Source organism: Cupressus sempervirens, chromosome 1 (assembly GCF_028749045.1).
Source record: "Cupressus sempervirens isolate cs-2001-9-10 chromosome 1, ASM2874904v1, whole genome shotgun sequence".
NCBI lineage: Eukaryota > Viridiplantae > Streptophyta > Pinopsida > Cupressales > Cupressaceae > Cupressus > Cupressus sempervirens.
Genome location: NC_143118.1, coordinates 417,904,642 through 417,919,669, shown reverse-complemented (window position 1 = coordinate 417,919,669; position 15,028 = coordinate 417,904,642). Strand labels below are relative to the sequence as shown.

Genomic DNA, 15,028 nt, shown 5'->3' with positions numbered 1-15,028 from the left:
TATACATACATATACATATATATATAATATATATTTATATAATCATAACCTTACTGTGGCGGAAATGTTTTAATAAATGTATTTCACAACTTATTAAATCACGCTGCGATTGTATGTTAAAATAAATACTAATGCATGTTTGGGTGGGGGCAGAATCGCACCCCGTACCCGTGCTTTAAAGGGTCGCGCGGTACCTGCTACGCAGTGTACCCGCGACTGTATCGGTCACAACAGTGACAGCCGACGACATATTCGATTCGGCTTTGTTTTAAGGAAATTTTGTTATTCGATTTCCTTTATGTGATATGAATCGAAACTAATAAAAATTCGGTTTCATTTTTTATAAAATGCAAAAAAAAAAAATATTATATTATATATGTAGGTATGTATATATGTAATATATATATATATATATATATATATATGTTATTAAAAGATTTAAGTTGATAATAAAAGATTTATGAATTCATTTTTTTTTAATGATGAATAGTTTTGTAATTTTATAATTTTAACTAATATGAATTAATTAATAGTTTAAGATTATAAAATATATGAAGCATATGAAAATTAAGTTAGTGGAAACGTCTTTTAAATATTATAATTGGAAACTGAAGTTTAGAGGGAATTTTTAATCCATCCAAAAATTAATACATGGAAAAATGTAGGAAAATGTTCTTCCTCTAAACTTGGAATACAAAAACTGAGACTTTGCATATGAATTCAAATTTGAAACTTAGCAAAACCAAAACATGTGTTTACATTGTGTATTCATTATGCTAATGTTTTGGGTTTTGGGTTGACTAGTGTTGACCGGTATAGGACGTCTACCAGAGGCTTGGGGATTATGTGAATGTGATGTCATGATGATGTTGTAATCTCGATCTTTATAAACCCAACCATGATTATGTGATGGAATGCTCTATGTATTGGTTGTGAATACTGATTGTTATAGTTGAGATTCTTATGTCTGAGACCCTTGACTTAACCATTATTTTTGGTCATTGATCATTTATCCTTGGATATATTCTAGTCGCCATGATGGGATTAATATGTGGATTTATTATTGATGATGTCATGTTGTGACATGTTTGACTCAACCATTTTGGAGTCTTCGATAAGTATGATTTTGAGATATTCATGGTTGCTTGTTGAGAACCAATGGATATGGTGATCTTTTTGAGATATATTTTGGTTATTAAGAACCAATGGATATTTTGATTATGAATGATGCTTCAGTTGCCAATAGAGAGTTGTTGTGATCATGATTTTCTATGGATGTTGCTCATGGTGATTTGATGCTTTTATGCATATTTGATGATTTTATCATGGATAATTGATGATTCTTATTATGGATATTTGATGATTTTATGGACTTTCTTATGATTATGATACCATGAGCATTAGGGTAGGATATCTGCATGTAGTGACAGGAAGTGGCTTGCAATGGGGGTCGGGGCCCTAAGAGGCTGCCAGGGTAACTCATTGTAAGTTGGATTAATAAGTGATAACATTCACACCTAATACTAACTGAATGAACCTAAAAAGATAAGAGTTTTTGGTTCTCGCCCATGCCTTGAGTGCTTGTATAGGCTAGGATGGGAGTAGAGAGAACGCATGGTTGTGACCTTGCATTCCATAGTATGCCTTGTCTGTATGAAAGGATACTAGTGGCCGCATGAGATCTGTATGGACCCGTGGAGTTTAGCTAACTGCCAGGGTAACTTGTATGAGATAAATGCGATGACACTTTCTCGCTTGCATAGTAGGTTCCTACATGTCATTGTGTGCCTCTGGGAAGTAGATGTCTGTTTTGTGATTAGAACCCTTGAGTTAGTATACTTTTAGGATTCTTGGACTTTAGAGATTTGTGCTATGTAGTTTTGATAGCCTGTTTGGGACTTGAGATTATCTCCTTAGCACGGTGGGAGTGGACCACTTAGGTACCACGCGGTCGGGTGGTAGTGTATTTTTCACTCTTATCATTTGAGATTCATTAAGACATCGTGGCTGATGCGTCCTTCATGATGGTGGATATGTATCCTTTCATTGATGATTAGCATATGTTAGATGATGTTAGCTTATGCTTATGTTTGCATGTTAGATTACTTCTACATATGACGTTGTATTTATTAGGAGTGACATTCCTACTATGTTCATACCGATGATCTTCTCGGTGAATTGGAATGTTACGCACGGAGGGATGGCTAGGGCCCACGATGGTCTAATGATGCTATTAACAGTTGGGAGGAACTGTGCACTTAGTTTATTTTGTTGATCTTTATGATGGATGTATATGAATTCTATGATAATGTATCATGTGTATCATGTGATTATCTTTACTTTGATGTATCATGGATTAGGATAGGATGATGTACCTTATTCTACATATGTATATTCTTTTAAGCCTTCATACCCTATGACATGTACAGAGGATGAATGAGCATTTGGATATGTAATATTTGAACATTTGACTTATCATTATTATTTCATGTGGATGTTGTACTAGATGGATTCATGTAAGTAATTAACGTTAAGGGGATCTTAAAGAATGTAATATGTTGTGTATGTTATGTTTACTCTTTAGATGGACATTGCTATTGCTTCCATTATTGTGCATAAGTTATATGTGGTAATTACTTTCAAAAAAAAAAAAAATGTTACCAAACTAGTGAAATTCTAGGTTAAATTCTTTGGATCCCTTGGCGGGGCATTACATTTAAACTTAAGAGGTTGTTGATTTCTTCAATGTATCAAGTTTAATATTGACTGAAAACACATTTGATTCCTTGATCGATCTTTCAAAATTTGATGAAGCACATGTCACAAGAATTACATGTGAAACCTACACGAGATGTTAGTACATATATATATTTTATGACCCCTCAACCTCACATCATCTCTCAATGTCATAAGCATGCATCATAGCTGATTAATTATTTTTTCATATGTCCAAATCATCTAGCTACACATCTCATATAGAAAAAATTAGAAGAGAAACAAAGTGTGACACATGCAATGGTATTAAATGAGATCTCATATATATGTGTATATCTTTGGAATGGAGTCAGAATGTATATTGATAAAGAAATGAGTTTTCCTTGAGTACTATCAATCTCAAAATGCTACAAAAAGATGTTAATACATCCAATGTACATGATCAAACAAAACTGAAGAGAGTGAGGTAGCTACATCATTCTCCTTCATCTTTGGGTGAAGGAGGAGGAGACACATGTTCTCTAGCTAGAGGCCATGCACCCTCTAAGGCTCTCATGTACTTTGAGAAACAAGGCACCTTCTTTTCTACCTTAGGGACTACATTGAGATAAGCTACATAATAATATGTTACACTCATTGTTTGTTTCTAGGCCTCATCTTGCTTGCACTCTTACTGCTCTTGAAGCTCTCAAGTCTTTTGATCTTGCTCTACTAGGTGTGTATCTTGTACAATGATCTTGATTTGTATCTATTTAAGATATCTCTCTTCTATCATCACCCAATATCAAGATCTTCTAAGAGAATCTTGTGTCTATCCTATGATATCTACACCCTGTAGTTCAAGAGCAGGCTGATCCTACATCTCCTCTTTGTCTACTCTATGCTCTGCATGTTGTGGAGGTTGGTCTTCCACTCTCTACCTTTGTGCCTCACTACTAATGGAAGCCAAGGTTCCCATCTCTCCTTGAGGTCCCCTTTGACCTAATCCATTCCCACTGGCACCTAGATCTACTCTCATCTGTCATAGAGGGATTATAATCTATGTGGACCTCTATCAAGGACACTACTATTGTGGCTACTATTGTGGCTTATATGGGACTTGGACTTGTTGCAATAGTACTAAAATCCCTACTAGATTAGTAAAATATTGAAAGGGATGACTAACAATATGCTCCTTATACTTATAGTTCACCCCTCCATCTACTACCACTAACATACAGTCCCAGTGGGTCAACATAGTATTATGTACATTGATCATCAACCTCCTAGGGTCCAATCTTACTAACCACCCCTTCTTCACCTCCTTGATGAAGTGGGCATATATGTAGTACTCCTATAAAATATTCAATGGGTAGTCATACTTCCTCCCCACATGTTTAAAGGGAAACTACTTGATCACCTAAATCAATAAGCTAATTAGTGGTTGAGAAGTAAACATATAAGCAAGTTGTGCTCAGGCATCATCCCATGCCTTTGTCTCCCACCAAGGCCACCATACCATTGCTATAATATCATCTATTTGCACTCGCCACTACTTGGTCTTACCCATCATAGTTTGGCTCATCTATCTATGATATCTGCATATGCATGGCTGATATGGCTGTTGCATATCCTCACATATCAATCTAGTGATGGGTAAGTTCTCCCAACCCTATATCCAAATAACATAAATCTTTTCTATCATGCTCTTCCTCTCTATGTACATGATCTTGTGTATCTCATGGAATATATGGGCTAGCATACATTGACCCGAACCAAATTTTTTTGTTTTCTCCAACATCCGCTGCAACATCTAACTCCATTTGCACTCTCTAGGCCATTCTGATCTCTATCAAGCATTGAGTAAAAACCAAGAATGCCTAGCACACCTACCAAAAATTGTGTAGGCCTATATACTTACACTAGCTTCTCCTAGGGAATATATCTACCCATGATGATTTCATCCTAGAAGATGGCTCTCATTGCCAATGTACCAAGTCATAGTTGTGTGTCATACTCAATCTAAGGTCCATGGAATGGGATCCAAAAAATCATATATATTTCCAATGGGGTGATCATCATCTTTTTGAGGGTTAAATGAAAAGTATTCATCTTTGAGTAAAAATTCTCTACCAAAGTTGTGAACAAGTCATTATTAACAAGTCAATCAGGGATATCACATACGTGCAATAGACCAAGTGCTTTGATATGTGTGAGATTAGTAGCATCTAACTTCCTAATCAATGCCTTGATGGCCAGATAATGTGATATGATTCCTAAATCTATAAAATTAACTTGTGAACACAAAAACAATAAACCACAATCAATATTCAATCTCAACATAAACATGGCAATCATATACTACTACAATTCACACATCTTGAAAACATGCTATAATGACTTATAACAAGACAAAATAGGACAAAAAATATGTGATTCTACATCTGATTGACTCCAACATCTTCAAAATCCCATAGGAGATTTCACAATCTCACGCCCAATAGGTATATCCTCACGCATGGAAACTTTACACATAACACAAGAAAGTACCCTTGCATGAGAATACTTTAGTTACATGCAAAATTACCTCAATTTTGAGGGTTTTGCATGTGATACATTGGTATGTCTCATGCATGGAAACCTTAGGACCCACACAAAAAAGTGCTCTAGTAGAACTTCTTCATGTGAGCTCTCTCAAGGGCTTGCATGAGAAATAAAGCCCTCATGTGAGGACCTCAATGGTGAAAAAAGTTCAAACTATCTAAAAATGGCTACAAATCTACCAAAATGCATGAAATTCAAAAGGAATAAAAGGTTTATTGACTACTCATTGGAGGTTTATAGTCTGTCAACTAGCTATGTCACCTAGATCACTCAAATTGATGAAGATGCATAGGGACTACAATTTTTGCCTCAAAGCATCTTCTCCACAAAAGAGAAATGATCAAATGATTTGAAAATGACCCCTTGGGCTTGTATATAGGTTTCTACCAATTTCTCAAAGTTCTTTGATGGACACAAAAATCACCCCCCAGCTAACTGGACTGCTCTAAACTCATTCCCAAGATCAAAATAAAAATTTGACACACTTAAAGAACTCGAAATTGTATTTAATTTTTTCTTACTGATGCAATTGAACACCTATGTAGTCTATCTTTTTTATACTTTATCAATAATAGAACATCGTAATACAAACATTTTCTCAAAATCAACTTTTTCATCAAAAGTTAGCTCTAGTCAACCTTGGTCAAACTTGGTCAACCAGACCTCAAAATTACTTTGAATCAACTGCACATTTTCTTCATGTCATTCTAATCTATTCTACATTCTTCTAAATCTCTTATCACTTTAGTTTCTTCTAATTGATGACTTTGCATCACTATTCTGGTGTGTCATCTTTCGATTTCCCTCCCAAGGGGTATGGATGATTACATCAATGAATCTTTAAAAATCTAGCTTCAACATAATTTGAATATAAATTCCTAATTGCTAGGGGTATCTCATCACTTGGGCCATCATTTTTCCCTCTATCTAGCATCATATATTATCTAATCTTACTTATTGAGCAACTGATAAAACTTATTACAATTATAGTCATAGCTCAATGGATAGGTATCTAGATTTTCTATCTGGACTCTTAAGGATTAAGCCTCGTTCTAGGGATAACACTATGACTCATGATAAGCTATTGTTATCTATTTTTATTGACTAGTATTTAGGTGTTCTATCTAGACTCTAGAGTATTAAGCTTTGTTCTAGTAGATAATTATAAGTGTTTTTTAAATCATTGTTTAATGATAGGCATCGATGCATTCCAACCCTAACTCCTGATGATTAAGCCTCATTTCAGGGAGAATCCTATGAATAATGATCAATCTTGTCATCTTTTAATAAACAAGTATCAAGAAATTCTAACCCTGACTCCTAAGGATTGAGTATCATTCTCACAACAATCTGACAAATTTTGACAATCTTTATTCTATTAGATTGGTATGTAGGTGTTTTATCTAGACTTCAAAAGGTTAAGCTTCATCCTAGATATAACCATAAAATTGCATCAAGTAGTGGTTTTCATGTAATTAAATCTTAGAATCAATCTAAGTTCTTGTTCTATACATTAGAGTTTTGATTTCTTTGAATCAATGTATTGCTTGCACATTTATTTAAAGAGGGGAAAATGTAATACCCCTAAATTTGCACATTGGCATTCTGAATGAATTTTGAAGCATCAATATTAAAACATCTATTTCTTGATCAATTAAGTCCTATTATACTAGGCATTTCTTGTTCTAATCATCTTTACTTAACCTAAGTGTCGAATACAAAAATCCTTAATCTATATAAATCAGAAACTTTATTTAATTCCTAAATATTGATTGAAATTCACTAAATTAACCACCTAATTGAATTAATTTTTAATTATAAGTCCTAAGTACTTTCATTAAATTGAATACACCCTCTTTAGCTAATACACATTAAAATGAACTAAATACATTTATTTAATTAAATATACTCATTGTAATTTTTGAAACTAATTGTATAAATAATTAAAATATTAAATTATGATGTCATGTTTGATAGGATCAATATTCTTTCCTAATTCATGCCACATGAAAAAGCAATTAAATATATTGATTTAATTAGATATGATCATCATAATTGTTGAAACTGATTATTTAATTGATTAGAATAATAATTATGAGCACATATTTGAATGGATCAATATTATCTCCTATTTCATCTCATTCAACTCCATAAAAAATGGAGGACTCAATCTCTCATTCGATTTGAACCATATAGTCAGTTTAATCTTGACCATTGATTTGGTCCAAGATTCTATAAAAGAGACCCCTAACTTCTCATTTGGGAGGATGCAAGCGAAGTTTATTGAATTTTTGTTGGATTGATCACTCAAGCATTTTGTATTCTAATCTTTAGTGCTTTTGCATGCTCATCATTTAGATTACAACGCACTAATTTAACATAATTTTCTTATCATTGTTCTTAGATTAGTTTGAATAGCATCTAGATTAATTCATATCTTTACATATAAAAATATCAAAAATATAGATTAATATTGCATTTGCATTCATTCAAATCTTTCATACTAGTTTGGTTTGGTTACTAAAATCTTGATTATGAGAGCATATAGTAAAACCCAATCTAATTAGAAGAAAACATATCACCTTATGCAGACATACCAGATGAATAATCCCATGTTCATTCTAGGATTTTACTAACAAACAATGATCATGTTGAAGTGTGTTGTTGAATGAGAGGCCCATATTTAATGCTCACAATTATTGCTCTATTTTCCTCTTCTTTCTTTTGTCTTTCCATATTATCCTTCTAGGATTTACCCTAACTCTCTATGGCATCTAGGACCTATCCAACTAGATTAGGTCAACCCAGCTTGACCTTATCCTCCCAAGTTAACCTAATCCCTTGTAGTTATGGATCTTGAGGCCCAAAATTCCTTATGGATTTAATTAGTTTTTGATCATCATCTAGTCAACATATATAGTTTTCTTGCCTAAAAAATATTATGTAAGGAAGCGTATGGGATTTACTTTTATATCTCAACAAGTAATTCATATCTTATCTCTATATTTTCTTAAGTAATTTATTCTCTTTATCTCAATTCACTCTTGAATTAATAGATTTTGAATGACCCATTAATAGGAAAAAAATACATTTGGGGACAACTAACTCCCATCTTCAACATACGTATTCAGACACCGGGACCAACTATAAGGCAATACTCTTTCTTCTTCTTTAGGATTTGCAAGACCTAGGTAGGAAAACCTCATATTCATTCATATGTTATCAGTTCTAAAAGTATACAATCTGAATCTACACAAAGTAGATAAGACTTGTATTTCTCCAATACTTATGCAATGCAAAGTTATGCAATAGAAAATTTCAATTTACCTATGAAATCCACAAGCTAAGTGAGTGCATCCTTTCAACTCTTAAATGGAAAGGGAAATGTATAATTGATTAAAGTTTGATATTAGCAAAACCCAAATATGCAAAAATAAGAACATGTTGATCCTATAGCTAACGAGTACCTTATCTATTAGGCAATTCCATAGATCACAAACATACATCTATAATACCAATGACATATCCCAAACATCAAGATATCAAATCTATCCTATCACTTTGTGAATCAAACATCGGTGTTGATAAAAACCCTGATACTCATAACATATCCTTCTCATGAAACCTACAACCCTATCAAGATAAGTAAGCATTTACTTGGCTCTTTGTTCCAATAGAAAAACCTAACAAGACATATAACTTTAAGGCACTAAAAATATATTTAAGCTCTTTGTTTGTATACCAAAAAACATTGCAAACAATAGAGATATGAGATGATAATCATAATGAAACTAAGAAGTTTATTGTTTCTTGTATTAATTTCTTTAAAATAATACATTCAAGATGCATGTAAATAATTGAGAAACAAATCTGTATACCAGGACTATCTATATTAGCTTTATTATTGATGTTTATAGAAATGAGAACATGTTGAGGAATGAATGGTGGGATCACAGCTAGACCTCTACTCAATAGTCTAGAGAAACAACCAACCATTAACACTAGAGAAAGAAAGAAAGAAGAAATATATAGGGGAGGAAATAAATTGTGGATCTGATCTAGAAGTTACACATGTCCACTTGAATCTCCATCCCCTACTATTGCAAAGCCTCTTTGTTATCTTTACAACCAAAATCTGAAAGGAATTTCATTATTGATCTTCAACAAACTCAAAATATCTCTTCCAAATAATGAGAATCCCTCATTCTAATAAAAACATCAAATATAAATCTAAAATGCTGATAAATCCTTTACTAAAGTGACTTGGAGGTGAAAAAACATCACCAACTACATCTCCACTAACGTTGGTGTGCCCCCACTTTACAATTTCACTAGAAAATAAGGTTGAACCACCATACCAGAATGTAGTTGAAAACAATTATCTCAGGAAAAACCGTAAATATCTCACACATATTGCTTCTTGTAAAAAAATTAATGGAATATCTAGAATTTTCATTCTGAGACCTTTCCCTCGGTATATGATCATCATATAGTAGCTTAATAGATAATGCCTAGAGCATCCATTAAAAATTCAAGTTTAGACATGGATGATAGGATTGCATTTGTTTTGAAAATACTCATCTTTTCCTATAGTTCAAAATTTATTATATAAGCATTTTTTATTTAAAAAATTTTTGCATTTACTTTCAAAGGAAAAATAATTAAGAGCTAAGTTTTATGCATTTTTAAATTTTCCATCTACTCATGCATTCGTGTTAAACCTATTTGATCAAGCTTGACATGTGTCACCATGGGATTGGTCCATCTCTATACAATCATCACCACATGGGTGCCACCTGACACCCTTTGATTGGTCCAAAAACTATCACCTATCACCAACACATCATCACATAGAAATCTCTCATTGGGTCTCCTATGTGCAGTCACCTTGACACATCACCATCTTACCTAGTGCCTCACCATATCACTACCACATGGCTTAACCTGATTCATCAAAACTATCACACTACCACCTAGGTCCATTGCCACATGTCATCATGTCACTATGTTGCTTTGGTTAATATTTTCACAATTTTGAAAAATGACATAGTGATGGCCATTGATCTAGTGCCACAAGGAGAAATCATGTGCATCCAATCATAAAACTGACATGTCAACCCCCCTATCCTATGGCAACCTATCACTATGTCGCATGATACCTCATCTAGTCATCGATTCAATAATATATAGTGAAATCATGACACATGTACCATTTCACCAACTCATCACCTCATTTTGTGTGCCAGGGCTAGAGTTTTCTACCATGTGTCGCATTGCAATTTGTTCTCATGTCACCACATATCATCATATGATCTATTTTCCTAGCTACCACATCATCATCTCAAGGTTGACATGTTTGGTCAAAATTTATTTAGTCATTCCTCCAACTAGTCATGGGCCTTACACGTGATTGGCCTCTAATCTCAAAAAGGCACATGCCTTTAAGACAACTAAGGGTTGAGTGTTGGGGCCTATAAACAAAAAAAATCTATATCTCCTTCTAAATGTGGGATTAATAAATTTTGAAAATAAATTTAAAAAAACTACCTTACATGCCTGTTTGTGCACATTATCCAACCATGCCATTCACACAACTCCCACATTTTATCTTCAACTTCAACATTTCCCATCATTTCCTATCTAGCCCCTTCCTTCAATGCAATATTTACTATACAATCTCCAAAACCAATTGAATGGTAATAAGACCCATAGAACATGTCAAAGAAAATGAAATATGTCTAAATCAAGCTTAGGCACAGTATTAAACTACTACAAAAAAACCGACATTCAATTGATGCTATAATTTACAAATTACAAAACTTGCACTCTGCTCTGAGTTTTTTGTAGTCTTTGCATAAAATAATATTATCTAAGAAAAGAAGTTCAAGAGGAATTGAGTTCAAACATCATTCAATAGTAGCAACATAGACCTCATCAAATAGAAAATCAATAGTGGTTTCATTTTGAACAACTCCCTTTAATGGATCTCTCAAGAACTATTTGTCTAATTGAATCTAATGGAATCCACTTCTATTGAATGTTTCAAGTTGCACATACTCTTGAAAGCTTTGTAAGTACATTTTTACTATGGTTGAAATAAATGATTCCTATGTGTACTTAATTTTTAAAAAAAAATCAACTTTTTGCTTGAACAACTTTGCAGTGTGACTTTCCAACAAGCAGTTATGAGCACATTGTGTACTTACACAATTACTTCTATCATCTCATATTTGATTTCTACAAGAAGAATTAGTACTCCCTATACTATCAAAATGCCAATGTTTCTATGTAGATCCTCAAACTAGAACTAGTTTCACTTCTACATCCATTATTTTCAACTCTTCAAGAAGAAAATCCACAAACATGCAAACATCTCTAGGTTCCTTGCTTAAGCCAACTTGGTGTTGCAATACTTTTCTTAACTAGAAAAGTAACATTGTGTGCTTTCATGTTGATATAAAGATGCATAAGACTTCCCCTAGTTGAATGAAACATTCAACAAATATCTGCAAGAATGAATGGATGCCCTTCCTCATAATTTCTAGCTCCACCACCAGAGAAAGAAGCAACTATCTCCTCTATAATTTTAGGAACTACTCTCTATTCAATAAACATAGACAATAGAGCCATCATAAGAACAACTCTAGTGGAAACCTTATCTTCTTGTGGTTTTTCTACAAGAGGTGGTTTTCAATCACTGGAAATAGTTCCTTTGGAGAATGAGAGAAAGAAATTTTTCAGAGATCTTAAAAAGTCCTAAAACCCTCCTTGTACCCAATCAATCTATGGATCCCACAAATTCACAAATATATTGAAGTTATCTTCAAGAAACTATCAAAATTCCCATAAGACATCCATACTTGGAATAAAAAATCCTTTCCACTATCTAAAGCCATTTTGGAGTGGCTTTATTTCATCTAAACTCCCTTTCTCCTTTTTTTGTGACTAAAGGGCTTCCATGTCTCCTGTTAGTTGTGAATAAAGTTGACCAAACATATCTAAAACATGATGTTTGACTATAGTCTTTGCATTCTTAATAGGATAATCAGGAAGACATGCCTCAGGTAAGACTTCATATATCATTGTAACATCTAATAAAATAACTCCTTGAAATGATCCTCATCATGTGTGAAACTTGAGACCTTAAATGTGTTCAACTTTTTCATTTCCCAGTGTGCATGACTTCACACACCTACTTGATCTTTAATGATGATGTTTACACACTATAGGATTATGCATTTTATTTAAAATAACTTAACTTTCATAATGGATCCATTCATTTAGAAATGTAAAAAGTTGTTGAGGTCTACCGAGTCACAAGGTTACCTAGCTAAAAAATTCAAAACTAGACATCCAACCTTGAAAATGAATTAATAAATCACCTAGAACATATTGGAATCAAATTCGACCACTGAATCATCATTCAAAACTCATTTTACCACTTTATGCAAACTATGATTTTCCAATAGGGGGGCCTATGAGTCAGCTTTAAAAGCTGACTAAATCAAACAATCAAGCCCTAAAATCTGAGACTCTAATTCTATGTTCCAAATTCTTATATCCTATCAGATTTCATGTGATGAAAACATCTAGGTCAAAATATATTGACCATCAAAGTTTCACACTCGAAACTGCCTGTAAACAAACATGTTAGAAAACAATAAAATGCATTCGGTTTTGGTTTTGAGAATAGGTCAAACAGAGATTTGAAAGCATCAAAACTAGGGCATTAGTTTACTATCATCAAGAGAGTATAAATTTGTGATTTTAGCTCATGAAAAATAATTGTACACATTTGGGAAGTGGTCAAAGTTTAGTTCACAAAATTGCACAATCGGGTTCATTGGTAGAAAAGTGATTTTCACAAATGGAATGGACCTGGGAAAGTTTGCAAATGGATTTGTCAAAATTTGAGAAATGGCAAACTTAAATTATTTTTTAGAGCAGAATGCATTAGGACAATCCATTTGGTCTCATCTATCATAGATTTAGAGTTATGACATCCCGAACAGGGGTACCAATCAATTTGCACTTTAGGATCTAGTAAAACTTTATAAATTGCATTTGGAATTGCATTTGAGAACTCAACAATGGATTCATCATAGGCTCAAATATGGAACATATAAAGTCTTTGAGCCCTAGAATACAATGAAGAAGGAAATTTCTTAGTTTGTTCAACTATGTCAAAGGTATAATTGGTCAAATAGGGCTTCCTAGAATTCTAAACAAAATGTATTAGCATGACAATAGTAAAACAACCAACTTTAAGAGATTCAAAACTTAATCAAAACATATCAAAATGAATTTAAATATAAAACATAGGTTCCTTGGTATGCATACTAGATATTCCCAATGTGGAAAGTCATGAAAATTTAGTAGGTGCAAGATATTAAAATGCAAACTAGGATTCTTGTCATTATTTGACACTTAGGCAAAAATGCAGATATAAACAATGCTCAGAATGAAACTTCACAAAATGACTCAGAATGAAATTTATCACCATGGGACACATTCATATACTAAATGAAAGGTTTTGGAAACATTAAACACTTCATTAGCCTCAAAATGATAGCTAGGTACACATGGATTTAAAGTGCTTATAAGTCTCTATTTTTAGGATGGCACTCAAAATTAGGGCTTTAGTTTTGAGTCCCAATTGTGGCTCTATCTGGGGATGCATTTCCTTTGTAGGCATGCCAAGGATTTAGACCTATGGAAGAAGCCTACCACTCAAAAAATCTCTCAAACAACTATTTTGAAAGCAAGAAAAACTACTCCTAAACATCTAATGATGGCCCTAGGCCAGTGAACTTCAATAAGACTTATTGCCTCTATCAAAGACTTGATTTTCATTTCTATTTTCATGAGCTAAGCTAAGAATATAACTTCCATCAATTTTAACATTTAGATTAACATTCTAAATCAATTCACTTGGCAAAAAAAAATCTACATCTTCATGTTCATAGTGAGTATACAAAGTAGGAACCAATTCAACAAAATTCTTACTATAAAATTACGTATTAGCATGCTCAAACATATCAAAATCAAACTAAAAATTCTCTTTTTTAGGTAAATCATGCATGTTATCAAAATTGAATATGAAGGTTTCATATTCAACCTGGTGAAAAAGATCGCACATACCTTGAAATTATGTATCTTCATGTATAACTAGTTGGCACTCAAATGAGCAATCGGATTCATACTCTCAAATTTGATCCATGTCAATTTTTGAAACTAATCTAAATTCCTCCAATGATTCTTTACAATCATTAGATAGATTAGCCATAATATTAGAGCATTCACCAAAGAACTTATTGCAATGTTTTGGTTGATTTTCAATAATAACTTCATCTAACACCTCATTATCAACATCATAAGATGCAACATCATCATCATAATCATTGTCACACATAGCTGAAGAAAAATTTAATCTCTTACAATAGTAAGACAATGTATCATCATCAAGCTCAACATTAACTGTAGACGCTAAAAAATGTTTCGCATCTACAGTTTCATTACTTCTTCATACTAATTTGTCTCATTTTCTCATTCTACTAACTTCGATCTTTTGGCCAAATTGATCATACTTTATCATTTTTATCCTCTTTCACATCAATTTCATGCCATCTTGAAACTATTTCATATCAACTTGGAATCATATCAAATCAACTGAAAACCATTTCAAATCAACTCAACATCACCCCAAATCAACCTAGAATCACTCAGAATT

At 33.0% G+C, this 15,028-nt stretch overlaps 1 pseudogene; it reads right to left on the bottom strand.

Moving 5' to 3' along the window:
- Positions 1-11,095: 11,095 nt before the first annotated feature.
- On the bottom strand, positions 11,096-12,381 carry LOC149578065 (vacuolar protein sorting-associated protein 51 homolog pseudogene; annotated as a pseudogene).
- Positions 12,382-15,028: the final 2,647 nt, after the last annotated feature.